The sequence below is a fragment of the Castor canadensis genome, chromosome 15 (genome assembly GCF_047511655.1).
Source record: "Castor canadensis chromosome 15, mCasCan1.hap1v2, whole genome shotgun sequence".
NCBI lineage: Eukaryota > Metazoa > Chordata > Mammalia > Rodentia > Castoridae > Castor > Castor canadensis.
The window spans coordinates 66,520,741-66,532,812 of NC_133400.1; the positions used below are offsets into that span (position 1 = coordinate 66,520,741).

Genomic DNA, 12,072 nt, shown 5'->3' on the forward strand with positions numbered 1-12,072 from the left:
ATGAGAAATTTAGCATGATTCTCTTGATTACTTGGTGGTGGAATTCCACGTGGTAAGATTATTTAAAGCATTGTGTCACACACACCTGTAATGTATGAAGCAGAATCTTACAGAATTGAGGAATAAACAGGCTGAGGCTGGAGGATAGGGAGACAAAAGAAAATTCTCTCTCTCTCTCTCTGCACTGAAAAAATTTCTCATTGGCAGCAAACAAACAGAACAGAATGGAACAAGGTTCCTTAAGAGATGGTAGCACACAGACAGTCTCCATAGTGGGAGAATAATTGGTGTCAATCGCAGTTCATTTCAGCTAGTCTATTATGTCTGTCTTTCAGCAAAAAAGAATTACAAGGCAATTCAGGCATTGTGATTCATATAATCCCAGCACTCAGGAGGCTGAGTTTGGAGGATCTCAAGTTTGAGGTCAGCCTGGGCTACACAGTGAGATTCTGTCTCAAAAACAAAAAACAAATAAACAACAACAATAAAATAACAAGACATAAGACAAAAAAGAAAAGACAGTATCGTTTGAAGAGACTGAACAAGCACCAATACTAGAGTCAGATATGGCAGGAATGTGGGATTCATCTCCAGGAATTTTTTAAAAATATAATTAATATGCTAAGAACATTCATGGGAAACAGAAAACAGGCAAGAACAAACGGATAATGAAAGCAGAGAGATAGAAATTCTGAGAATGAAAAGAAAAGCTTTGTCACAGAAATGAAGATTGGATGGGCTCATTAGTAGACTGGATGTGGCTGAGAAATCATCTGTGAGCTGGAGGATATGAAAATGGAAAGTTCCAAAACTGACCAGCAAAGAGAAAAACCAGAATTGTCCAAGGGCTGGAGGCATGGCTCAAGTGGTAGAGCACCTGGCTAGCAAGTGGGAAGTCCTGAGTTCAAACCTCAGTACTGTAAAACAAAAATTATCTAAGAACTGTGGGAAAGCAAAAAAGGTGTCACATATGTGTAATGTGAATACTGGAAGAAAGAAGGAAGGAAGGAGGGAGAGGAAGGGAGGAAGAAAGGAAGGCAGGGAGAGAGGGAAGAAGGGAGGGAGGAAGGAAAACATTTGAAATAATAATGGGTGACACTTTTTCCAAATCAATGTTGGATGGCAAACCATAGATCCGAGAAGCTCAGGAAATACCAAACAGGATAAATGTCCAAAAAACTACACCTTAGGCATTATCATTCAAATTTCAAAAATTAAAGATAAAGAGGCCAAAGTGGGATAAATCTTACCTGTAGAAGAATAAAGATAAGGATTACATCCAACTTGCCTTCATAAATCATGTAAATGGGAAGAGAATGGAGGGAAATATTTAAAGTGTTGAGAGAAAACCCCCACCAATCTAGAATTCTGTACCTGTTAAATTATTCTTGTCACAAGACAAGGCAAAATAGACTTCTCAGACAAAAACACAAAAATAATTGTGGGAATTTGTTTCTAGTAGAAACTGCCTTTCAAAAGTTTTTAAAGTTTTATTATTTTTTTCCCTTTTTCTTTCTTGGCAGTACTGGTGTTTGAACGTAGTGCTTACAGAGGCAACCACTCTACCATTTGTGCTAAACCTACAGCCCTTTTTATTTTAGTTTACTTTTCAGATAGTGTCCCTGCTTTTGCCTGGGGCAAGCCTCAGAACACACGCCTCCTGTCTCCACCTCCTGCATAGCTGGCATTACAGGCATGAACCATCATGCCTGACACTGCAAGAAATGTATTTTAAAACTTCTTCAAGATGGACATCAGTGGTTACATCTGTAGTCCTAGCTATCGGGGAGGATGAGATCAGGAGGATCATAGTTCAAAGCCAGCCTGGCAAAAAGTTCACCATTCCCAATCTCAAACAACAGCTGGATATGGTGGTACACACCACCATAGTTGAGATGGGACCTTGCAAACTTTATGCCCAAGCTGGTCTTGAGCTGTGATCCTCCCAGTCTCTGCCTCCTGAGTAGCTGAGATTACAGGGATGAGCCACTGCACCCAGCCTTCTTAGTATTCTTAACTAACCTAATAGACATTAGTTTGTCCAAAGTAAAAATAGCAAAATTATATTAAATTACATATGTGATGTGAGCGTCATGTGCACTTAGGTGTATGTGAAGTGAATGACAGCAATGATATGAGGGGTGGGATGGAGGAAGGAGGACTATTTTGTTATTGCGGGTACTTGCACTACATGAAGTGTGGTAGTATTATTTGAAAACAGACTTGAAAGTCGCCTGGTGCTTACCACAGGCTGTGTTCTTACATCGACTGTATAGAAAGAGGAGGCAAAGTAAACCTACCGCATGTACACCTCAGCCCAGGCCCTGTGCCTGATCGGTATTGTGAATGGCGGAGACATGGGGTTGGGGAAAAAAAAGAAATGGACTTGAATTAGTTACAAACATATATGGCAAACTCTAAGTCTAGGGTAACTACTTTAAGAAAAGTAAAAAGATGAGGCATAATTGATACTAAGAATGGAGAGCAAGAGCTAGAGGCATGCATGGCTCAGTGGTAGACCACCTGCTTTGTAAGCACATGGCCAAGAGTTCAAACTCCAGTACTGCCAAAAAAAGAAGAAAGAAAGATAGAATGAAAGAAAGAAAAAGCCCAATGGAACAAAAAAATAAGGGCAACCAATGGAAAATAGTAGTAAATATGGTAGAATTAATCCAACTATTAACATCACTTTAAAAATCAATGGTTTAAAGACACCAATCAAAACAGAGATTGTCAGCTAGATAAAAAATAAGATTCCAAGCCTGGTGTGGTAGTACATGCCTATAATCCTAGTATTTGAGTGTCTGAGATAGAAAGATCATGAGTCTGAGGCCAGCCCGAGCTACATGGTGAAGGTAGAGGATACAATGCTATGTATTGAAAGCTGTTGAAAAATGGGGGGTGGTAAAGGGATAAGGGAGAGCAATGGAAGGGGTTAAATGGACCAAAGTAAAGTATACTCACAGCAGGGATACATTGAAAAACCCCTTTGAACATCGACTTAAAAATTAATAATGAGAGGACTATAAAATAGGTACAGTGTGGGGGGTATCTGTGGAAGGGGGGAGAGTGAATTAAAGAGATTAAGGTGAAGAAATATGGTTGATGGACTCATCTACTTATATGAAATGAACAAAGAAACCTCTTGCAATTGCTTTAAGTGGGGTGGGGAAAGGGTTGAGGGGGACAGATGGTGGCGGGGACCTAATTAATGTACAATATAAACCTATTTGGAATTGTCACTAGGAAGAAAAAAAATAAGATGCCTTGCTAACACTAATCAAAAGAAGGCAGAATTAGCTATGTTAATTTGAGACAGAGTAAACTTTAGAGTAGGGGAAATTGTCAGGGATAAAGAGGCATTACATAATAAAAAAGAGGACTTCAACCCCCAGTACTACCCCCTCCCCCCAAAAAACATCCTAGAGCTAACATCAAACTTACCCAGTATCAGTACTTCAAAGATTGGGAACAAGGCAAGGATGTCTGTCACTACGTAACTAATGCAAGAAGAGAAGAAAAAGAAACGAAGGGCATACAGATTGGGAATGTTGAAATAGAACAGTCCTTGTGTGCAGCTGACATGTTTATTTTATGTAGAAAATATGAAAGAATGAATAAAAACTTTCTGGAACTAATAAGTGCTGATAGCAAGGTTTTAGGACAAAAGGTCAATATGCAAACATCAATCACTTTCTCATATGCCAGCAACGAAAAAGTGGAAATTGAGATTAAAAACACATTATCGTTCCCATTAGTATTGCCCCCAAATAAAATAATTATGAATAAACATGGTATTTGTACAGGATGCCTATCAGAAATGCTATAAAACTGATAAAAGGTATCAAAAAAGAGCTAAATACACTGATACTTAGTGTCAAGGTACTACTTATTCCCACCTTAAGCTGTAAATTCAATACAATTCCAATCAAAATCCCAGCAATTCAAGTCAGGTGAGACATAGTCCCTGAAGGCCATACTTGAATGTTTTTTTAAAGGACACATTTATTCAGGGTCATGATCAGACCATTACATTTAGCAATCAACAGCTAAATGGGTGGGGGAAAAAAAAGCCTATGTTAAAACCCTTTTGGGGCTTGTGGAATGGCTCAAGAGGTAGAGCATCTGCCTAGCATGTGTGAGGCCATGAGTTCAAACCCCAGTGCTGCCAAAAAAACCCCTTTGTTGGAATGCTTTATACCTTCCACGGAACAGAAACTAAAATAACCTGCTATACAAATAGTCACAAATATAGTCCTCAAGTTCATTTGCCCGTACACATGAATATTGTCTAAAACATGTCTTCTTTGTAGCAGCTAGGTGCTTGGTCAAGTTCACAAATCTGTTGTAACTTGTAGTTTACCTGTCACTTCTCTGGCTCTCCTCTCCTGCTAAGCTTTGTTTCCTGGCAATAATTAAAACCTCTTGTCACTGCTATATCTACTGCTGCTGCTGGAGCCACCTTGATTTCTTGGTTTAGAAAATTATTGGGGCTAGGGCTTCCGTCTCCAAAGTTTCCTCCCTTCATGGGTCCAAAATTTGAAGATTAATTTTTGTAATTGTCCAAATCATTGTAGCTTCCACCACCTCCAAAACTGCTTCCATCCTTACCAAATCCATTGTAGCCATCCCCACCACCATATCCACCATCACCATAGCTACCACCAAAGCCACTTCCACAACCACCACCAAAGCTTCCAGAACCACTTCAACCTCTTTGGCTAGATGAAGTACGAGCCATCTCTTGCTTTGACAGGAATTTCCTTCACAGTTGTGGCCATTCACAGTGTGGTATTTCTGAATGACAATTTTATCCATGGATTCATGGTCATCAGTTACAAAATCAAAGCCCCTCTTCCTCCCACTGCCTCTACCTGTCATGATTTCAATCACTTCAATTTTCCCATACTGTTCAAAATAATCTTGTAGGTGATGTTCTTCAATGTCGTAACTGCAGCCACCTCCTCTGTAGTGGCATAAGTGACAAACCCTAAGCCCCTGGAGCACTTGGTGTTTGGATCTCTCATTGCTACACAATGCACGAGTGGCTCCTTGGACTCTCATCCATTGTTTCAAAGCTCAGCCCTCCAACAAAGAACTCCCACAGCTGCTGGCACTGTTTAGGAGACTCTGACTTAGACGGGACTGGGAGACAGACTTTTGTGCTGCTTCCTTCGCTGCATCCATGAACAGAAAGGAGTAAGCTATTGAACGCATTTTCCTATTTGAATATCAAAGGAAGTGGGCAGTCAGAGGACTGACACTACTTGACTCTGAGCCTTCCTAGTGGGTAATCAAGGCGGTGTGCTATGGTGAAAGAACAGACAAATGGATCAAGGGACAGAATTGAAGGACCACCCAACTCATGATGGAGAAGAGACAGCCTCTTCAACAAATGTTGCTTTGGAAACTGGATATCTGCATGCACAAATTGAAATTAGATCCATGTCTTTCACCCTGTACAAGTATCAACTTAAAATGGATTAAGGGCTGAAACAGACCAATTGGCCCAATGGAATATAGTCAAAGGAGTAAGTTACAATGGAGCAAAGATAGCTGTTTCAACAGAAGGTGCTAAAAAACCAGACAGCTGCATGCAGAAAAGACATCTACATATGAGCCTCACACCTTCACAAAAACAAGCTCAGAATGGATTATAGACCTAAATTAAAACACAAAACTACAAAACTGTAGAAGACAACTTAGGGAAACCTGGATGACCTTGTGCCATCTTTTTTGATACAGCACCCTAAAAGAAAGAAATAATAAACTGGTAAAATTAAAGACTCTTCTGTTAAATAAAATGTTGAGAGGACTAGCCAAAGACTGGGAGATATTTGTAAAAGACATATCTGAGAAATAACTGCTACCCCAAAATGGCTAGGGATATAGCTTAGTGGTAGAGTATTTGCTAGCATGTGTAAGGCCCTGGGTTCAAGCTCCAGTACTACAAAAAAGTGAAGGGAAGGGAGAAGGGAAAGGAAGGAAGAAAGAAAGAGAGAAAGAACTACTACTGAAAATGTATGAAGAACTCTTAAAATGGAGCAATAAGTAAACAAAATGAACAAAAGACCTGACCACAATAAAGCCATCTGTAGATGGCAAGCATGAAAACATGCCCAACATCATATATGATTAGGAAATTGCAAACTAACACAACAATGAAATACCCTATGTACTTATTGGCATGGTTAAAATCCAGAACACTGTCAGCAACAAAGACTGGTGAGGAGGTGGGGTAGCAGGAACTCTCAGCCATTGCTGGGGGAATGCAACATGGTATAACCACTGTGGAAGACAGTTTGCAGTTACCTTCAAAACTAAATACACTCTTGCCATGTGATCCATCAATAATGCTCGTTTGTATTTACTTAAATGAATTGAGAACTCACAAACACAAAAACCAGTACATGAATGTTTACAGCAGGTTTTAATCACAATTGCCAAAAACTGGAAGCAATCAAGATGCTCTTAGTAGATGAATGGATAAGAAAACTGTGTTGCACTCAAATAATGAAATATCATTTGACACTAAAAAAAGATGAATTATCAAGCCATGAAAAGACATGAAGGAACTTTACTAAGTGAAAGAAGCCAATCCAAAGAGACTGTATACTATATGGTTCCAACTCTATGACATTCTGGGAAAGGGAGAACTATGAAGACAGTAGAAAGATTAAGTGGTTAGCAGGGAGGGAGAAAGTGAGCCCAAATTTTTAGGGGGATGAAACTATCTCTGCATGCTGCTACAATGTGGATGCATGTCATTATAACTTTGTGCAAAGTCGTAAGATGCACAACACTAAGAGTGAGCACTAATGCACACTATGTTCCTTGAGTGATAATGATGCTTAAATGATAACAGATGTTATCTATCTATCTGTCACTGGGCTGTGGGATGTTGATAGAGGTCAAGGCTGTGTATTTGCAGGGAGGGGACAGATCGGAACTCTGCACTTTATTATGTTCAATTTTGTTGTGAATCTAAAACTGCTTTAAATATGAAATTTATTACATTTAAAGCATGGGTCTTAAGTATACAGTAAGTTTGGATTAATGCACACAGCCATGTAGTCTCAACCTCAATTCACAATAAAGAATGTTTTCATTACCCCAAAAGGTTCCCCTGTGCCCCAATGCACTAGGAACTTACTGACTTCTATGACCATGTGTTAGTTGTCTTCACTCCCAACTTTTCATTTTTTTAAATTATTGTTGTACTGGTGGATACAATGTGACGTTTACAAAAGTTCTGGCAATATATCATAGTTGAATTCATCCCCTCTATCATTCTCCTGTGAACTCTCCTCCCGCCATTCCTGGAATAGTTGCCACAGGTCTCATTTTTCCATTCACATGCATGTATGCGTTGTATTTCCACCATGTTCACCTCCTACAAGCTTTCTTTGTATCCTCCCCGCTCTGGCTGTACCAGCCCCCCAGACAGAACCTGCTTTGCCTTCCTGCTATCCGTTTTTGTAAAAAAAAATGACATTTTTGTTTAAGACAGCTATATAGGGTGTTTCCTTGTGACATTTCCATATATATATATATATATATATATGCATATGTGTATATGTATATGTATATATGTATATATAACCCGAACTGGTTCACGCCTTCTATTTTTCTCCTTTCTACATAAGTCTCCCTCCTTAGGATGATTTCAACAGGTTTACAAATTCAATATTCATTCTTGTACAGGAAGTACATCAACCATATCACTCCCAACTTTCATGTGGAAGGAATTATACTCTTTTGTCTGCCTTCTCACATGAGACATTTTTGAGATTCATCTATTTTTTTCAAGTATCAAAAACTGTAATCTTTTTTTCACTGTTTGAGGAATTTTTATTAAAGCAAGAATTTTATAATCCAAATTATGTTTCATTGCTCAGTTATCAATTTTGTTACTTAAAACAGAACTGACATCCTGAGCTATTCCACAGTAAAGAATTACAAAATTAAAGAAAGGAATGCTTTAAATTTTTGTACTTTGCTGAAAATTCTTTTTCCCAGGGTCTATAAAATATTGATTTGTTTTATATTTTATGATTTTCTGTGAAAAACTGTAATCTTTTTATTGTGTAGTATTGCATTTTATGACAAAATTAAAATGTGCTGATCAACATTTGGTTTGTTTCTGGTTTTTGCTTTATAAGTAAAGCAGCTATTACATTCTTTTGCCATACTTTTTTGCTGGGTGTGGTGGTGCACACCTATAATCCCAGCACTCAGAAGGCTGAAGCAGGAGGATCGTGATTTTGGGGTTGGCCTACATAGTGAGTTCCAGGCCAGCTTGGCTGCATACATAGCAAGATTCTTTCTCAAAAAGCATCTTTACACTGAATACGTGCAGACTTTTTCTTGTTATTATTCCATAAACAATACAATCTCATAATTATTTACATAGCATGTACATTGATGTAAGACTCAGAAGTAATCTAGAGACTCTCTCAGGAGGGCTGTGGGTTTCTCTGTAGTAGAGTGCTTGCCTAGCATGTGTCATGTCCTGGGCTCATCAGCACTGCAGTATGTGCAGATGGAAGGTGTGGGTGGGCTGTATGCAAATATCATGCCATTTTATTTATATTACGGGCTGGAGAATCCAAAGATTTTGGTACCTGTAGGGGACCCTGGAACTGTCCCCCATGGATATTGAGGGACAACTGGAACTAAAGTGGGTAAAAACGATATCTCAGCGCGGTTTAGCTGTCTTTCCCTGATGAGTAAAGTTGAACATTATCACTATTATTATTATTAGCAGCAATGGGGTTTGTATTCAGAGCCTCACATTTGCTAGACAGATGCTCTACCTCTTGAGCCACTCTGCCAGCCGTTTTGTGTTGGGTATTTTCTAGATAGGGTCTCATGAACTATTTGCCTGGTCTGGCTTTGAATCACAATCCTCCTGATTGCTGCTGGTAGCTAGGATTACAGGCATGAGCCACTGGAGCCTGGCTAATATTGAGCATTGTTAATTATATATCTTCCTTTGCAAAATTTCTGTGCATATATTTATGTGTGTGTATACATGCCTTTAAGTTGCAACCTTAGGTCACTGATTTTAAACCATTTTCTTTCCTATTTAAGCACTCTAAAGTTAATACTCTAAGTACTACCTCTGCATCCCATAGTACTTGATATGCTACATTTTCATTATCATTGAATTAGAAGCATTTTTAATTTCCCCTTGTGACTTAGTCTTTTGTTTATGGGTTATTTAGAAGTGTGTGGTTTCATTCCCAAACACTTGGTATTTTTCTAGTTGTCTTAATTTTAGTGAATGGAATTCTGTCGTAATTACAGAACATGTGCTGTAACACATTCTTCTGAAACTTAATAGCCCTTCTTCTAAGGCTCATATTATTGTGTACTTTTGTCAGGGCCCCACTGTACTCACAAAGAATGCCTATTTTGTAGTTGTTAAGTATGATGTTTCATCTATTTCTGTTAGGCCAAGGTAGTTGACAGTGTTGTTCAAATCTTTCTTCCACAATAATTTTCCCTTCCTTATTAAAAGTATAATTTTAGGTCATAAGCATAATTATTGATTGATTGACAGCCTTAGATACACACATAGACTTCCTGGCTGCCCACCTCACAGGACCTTTATGACAGGGAGACTCACCCAAGAATCATTGCCCTTCTGAGACCCTGCAGGGGAAGCAAGCTGGTGCCCACAGCTCTCCTCGAGCCCCAGTTCTTCGTGCCACCCCACATTTCCACCACAGTGGAGCTATTGCCACTGAAATCTGGTCAGTGGCAGCCTTCTGTTTCCCAGTGTTTGTCCTGAGCTCTACTGTATGAATTCTGGCTGAAGGTTCTCCTGTGGCTCCTACGACAATGGTGGAACTTTAAAGCTTTGGCTCAGATCATCTCCTTCTGCCTACATTCCTTCTAGATTTCTGCTATCAGCCCATCCTAAGGGCATCATGAATTTCTGTCCATATACCATGCATTTAAAAGATGCTGTTCAATTTCCGTGTTCAGATTATCAGGCTGAAAAGTTTCTCCTGTTCTAACCATTCAGTAAATTTAGGGTTCTCTTGAAGCCATGTCCTTACTCTGATAACAAGCTATCAAAACGAGTATCAACACAACGGAATTTTACTCAGCCATGAAGAAAAATGAAATACAGCAATGTTGTAGGACTTGGGTTACATGACAAGGGGAGAACATGTACGGGAGGTACGGGGTTAGATAGAAAACCCAAAACATGAAGGCATTTGATGTCCCCACTGCAGAGGAATTAATACAGAAACCTTAGAGTGACAGAAGTCAACACGAGAAGGGGATCAGGAACCAGTGTAAAGATCAGTTAGAGATGAATCAACCTGGGTTGTAACACATTTGTACATGAAAGCAATGCTAGGAATCTCTCTGTATAGCTGTCCTTATCTCAACTAGCAAAAATGCTATGTCTTTCTTATTATTGCTTATTTCTACTCTTCAATGGAACTGGAGAAAAGTGCAGAACAGGTTCTGCCTGGCGGGGGGAGAGGGTGGGGGTGGGGGCAAGAGGGAGAAATGACCCAAACAATGTACGCACATGTGAATAAATGAATTAAAAAGAAAAACGAGTATCAACACAAACATAGGGTCTGGTGTGTAGCTCAGGGGTAGAGCATGTGATTCCCATGTGTGAGGCCCTGGGACCCATCCCCAGCATCAAATAAATAAATCAGATACAGACATGGCGGCCAACAGGGTTATGCACAGAACAACAGATTTGGCTTGGTTGAAGGGGAAGGAAATTCACATAGAACATCCAGGAGAAGCAGTACTTAGGGCACAAGATCACACGGGTGCCATAGCAGTGTTAGCTCCGTGGTAGAGCACTTACCTAGCATGCACCAGGCCCTGGGTTCCATACCCGGTACCACAAAAACAAAACAAATGAACATTGAAAAAGAAAATTAAGCATTCCTTTGATTAGTTCATTAGCTTGGCTGGCTATTTCTTATCCAAAACAAGCCTTGGATAAATGAGGCCTCAGGAGATAGGTTTAGTTGGGGGAGGCTAAGGAATTGACTAGAATGCAGGGTTTGACTTAGTGATGGGAACTTATACACACAAGAAGTGAGAGACACTTCCTTCCTCTGGGTTCCTGCGAGGGTGGTGTTAATCAAAGCGTCATCAGTGTCACCTAAGAGTTTGCAAAAACTGGAAGAGTTCAGGCCCCACTCTGATCTTATTGCAGTAAACTCTGGGGAAAGGCAGACACCTGGGCTCTGCTAGGCCTTCAAGGTGATGCTAATGTACACAAAAGTTTGAGGAGTACAGGGAGAGGACCAGTCCTGCATTGCGGTCACTGCATGGGATACTCTTATTCCTGCCACCACCAGACACTGGTGGCACTCACTGATGCTGCTCCATAGATTTGAGTTCCTTTCCACTATCTACACTCTTAAGAGATATTGCAGAAACTGTAAAGAGTTGAGTCACTATTTTTTCATAAGACAATTCTCTGCTCACATTGGAGCAATGTTCTGTTTATCACCAGTGCTAAGCGTAAGCGTGTTTTTATTCATTCTCAGTGAATGAATGACAAGTGTGTTGAGGACTTAACCATCAGAAGACTGAAATGGGCCCAAGACATAAAGCAAACAGTTCCAAGAAAAATATTGTCCCTTGATTTTTGTCTGTATCAGTTAACTATTTTCACAGAAGTGCCAGGAGAATAAAATTAGCACTATTTCTTTTTTTGTTTTAATTCCCTTTGTTTCTGTATGGCTTACATGTAATTCTTTTTTGGATTGAATAGTACCAATAAACTGTAATATATTTTCGATATAATATTCATTGAGTATTATTTCTTGACATAAATACCAATCTACAAAGAGTTTATAATTGCTATTAAGAAAACAATTTGCATAATTGGTCTTGGGTAGGAAAAGTTTAAAAATGAGTTTAATAGTAATATTTTCTAATAAAAGTCACAGCATAGCACATGGCTACAGCAAAACTCACCTTGGTGGTAGACAGTTGAGATGAATACTGGTCAATAGATGATGAACATTATGTCTGTAGATCAGCCAATAGAGCAGAGTCAAATGTCTGTCATAGTAA

General features: G+C 39.4%; 1 non-coding gene and 1 pseudogene across 1 annotated transcript; one reads left to right on the forward strand and one right to left on the reverse strand.

Moving 5' to 3' along the window:
• The first annotated feature begins 2,228 nt into the window (after positions 1–2,228).
• On the forward strand, positions 2,229–2,361 carry LOC141417729 (small nucleolar RNA SNORA51). The gene has a single exon (XR_012442368.1). It is a non-coding gene; the product is annotated as a small nucleolar RNA SNORA51 (small nucleolar RNA).
• A 1,869-nt stretch (positions 2,362–4,230) lies between these two features.
• LOC141417587 (heterogeneous nuclear ribonucleoprotein A1-like 3) lies at positions 4,231–7,169 on the reverse strand (annotated as a pseudogene).
• Between the last annotated feature and the right edge of the window lie 4,903 nt (positions 7,170–12,072).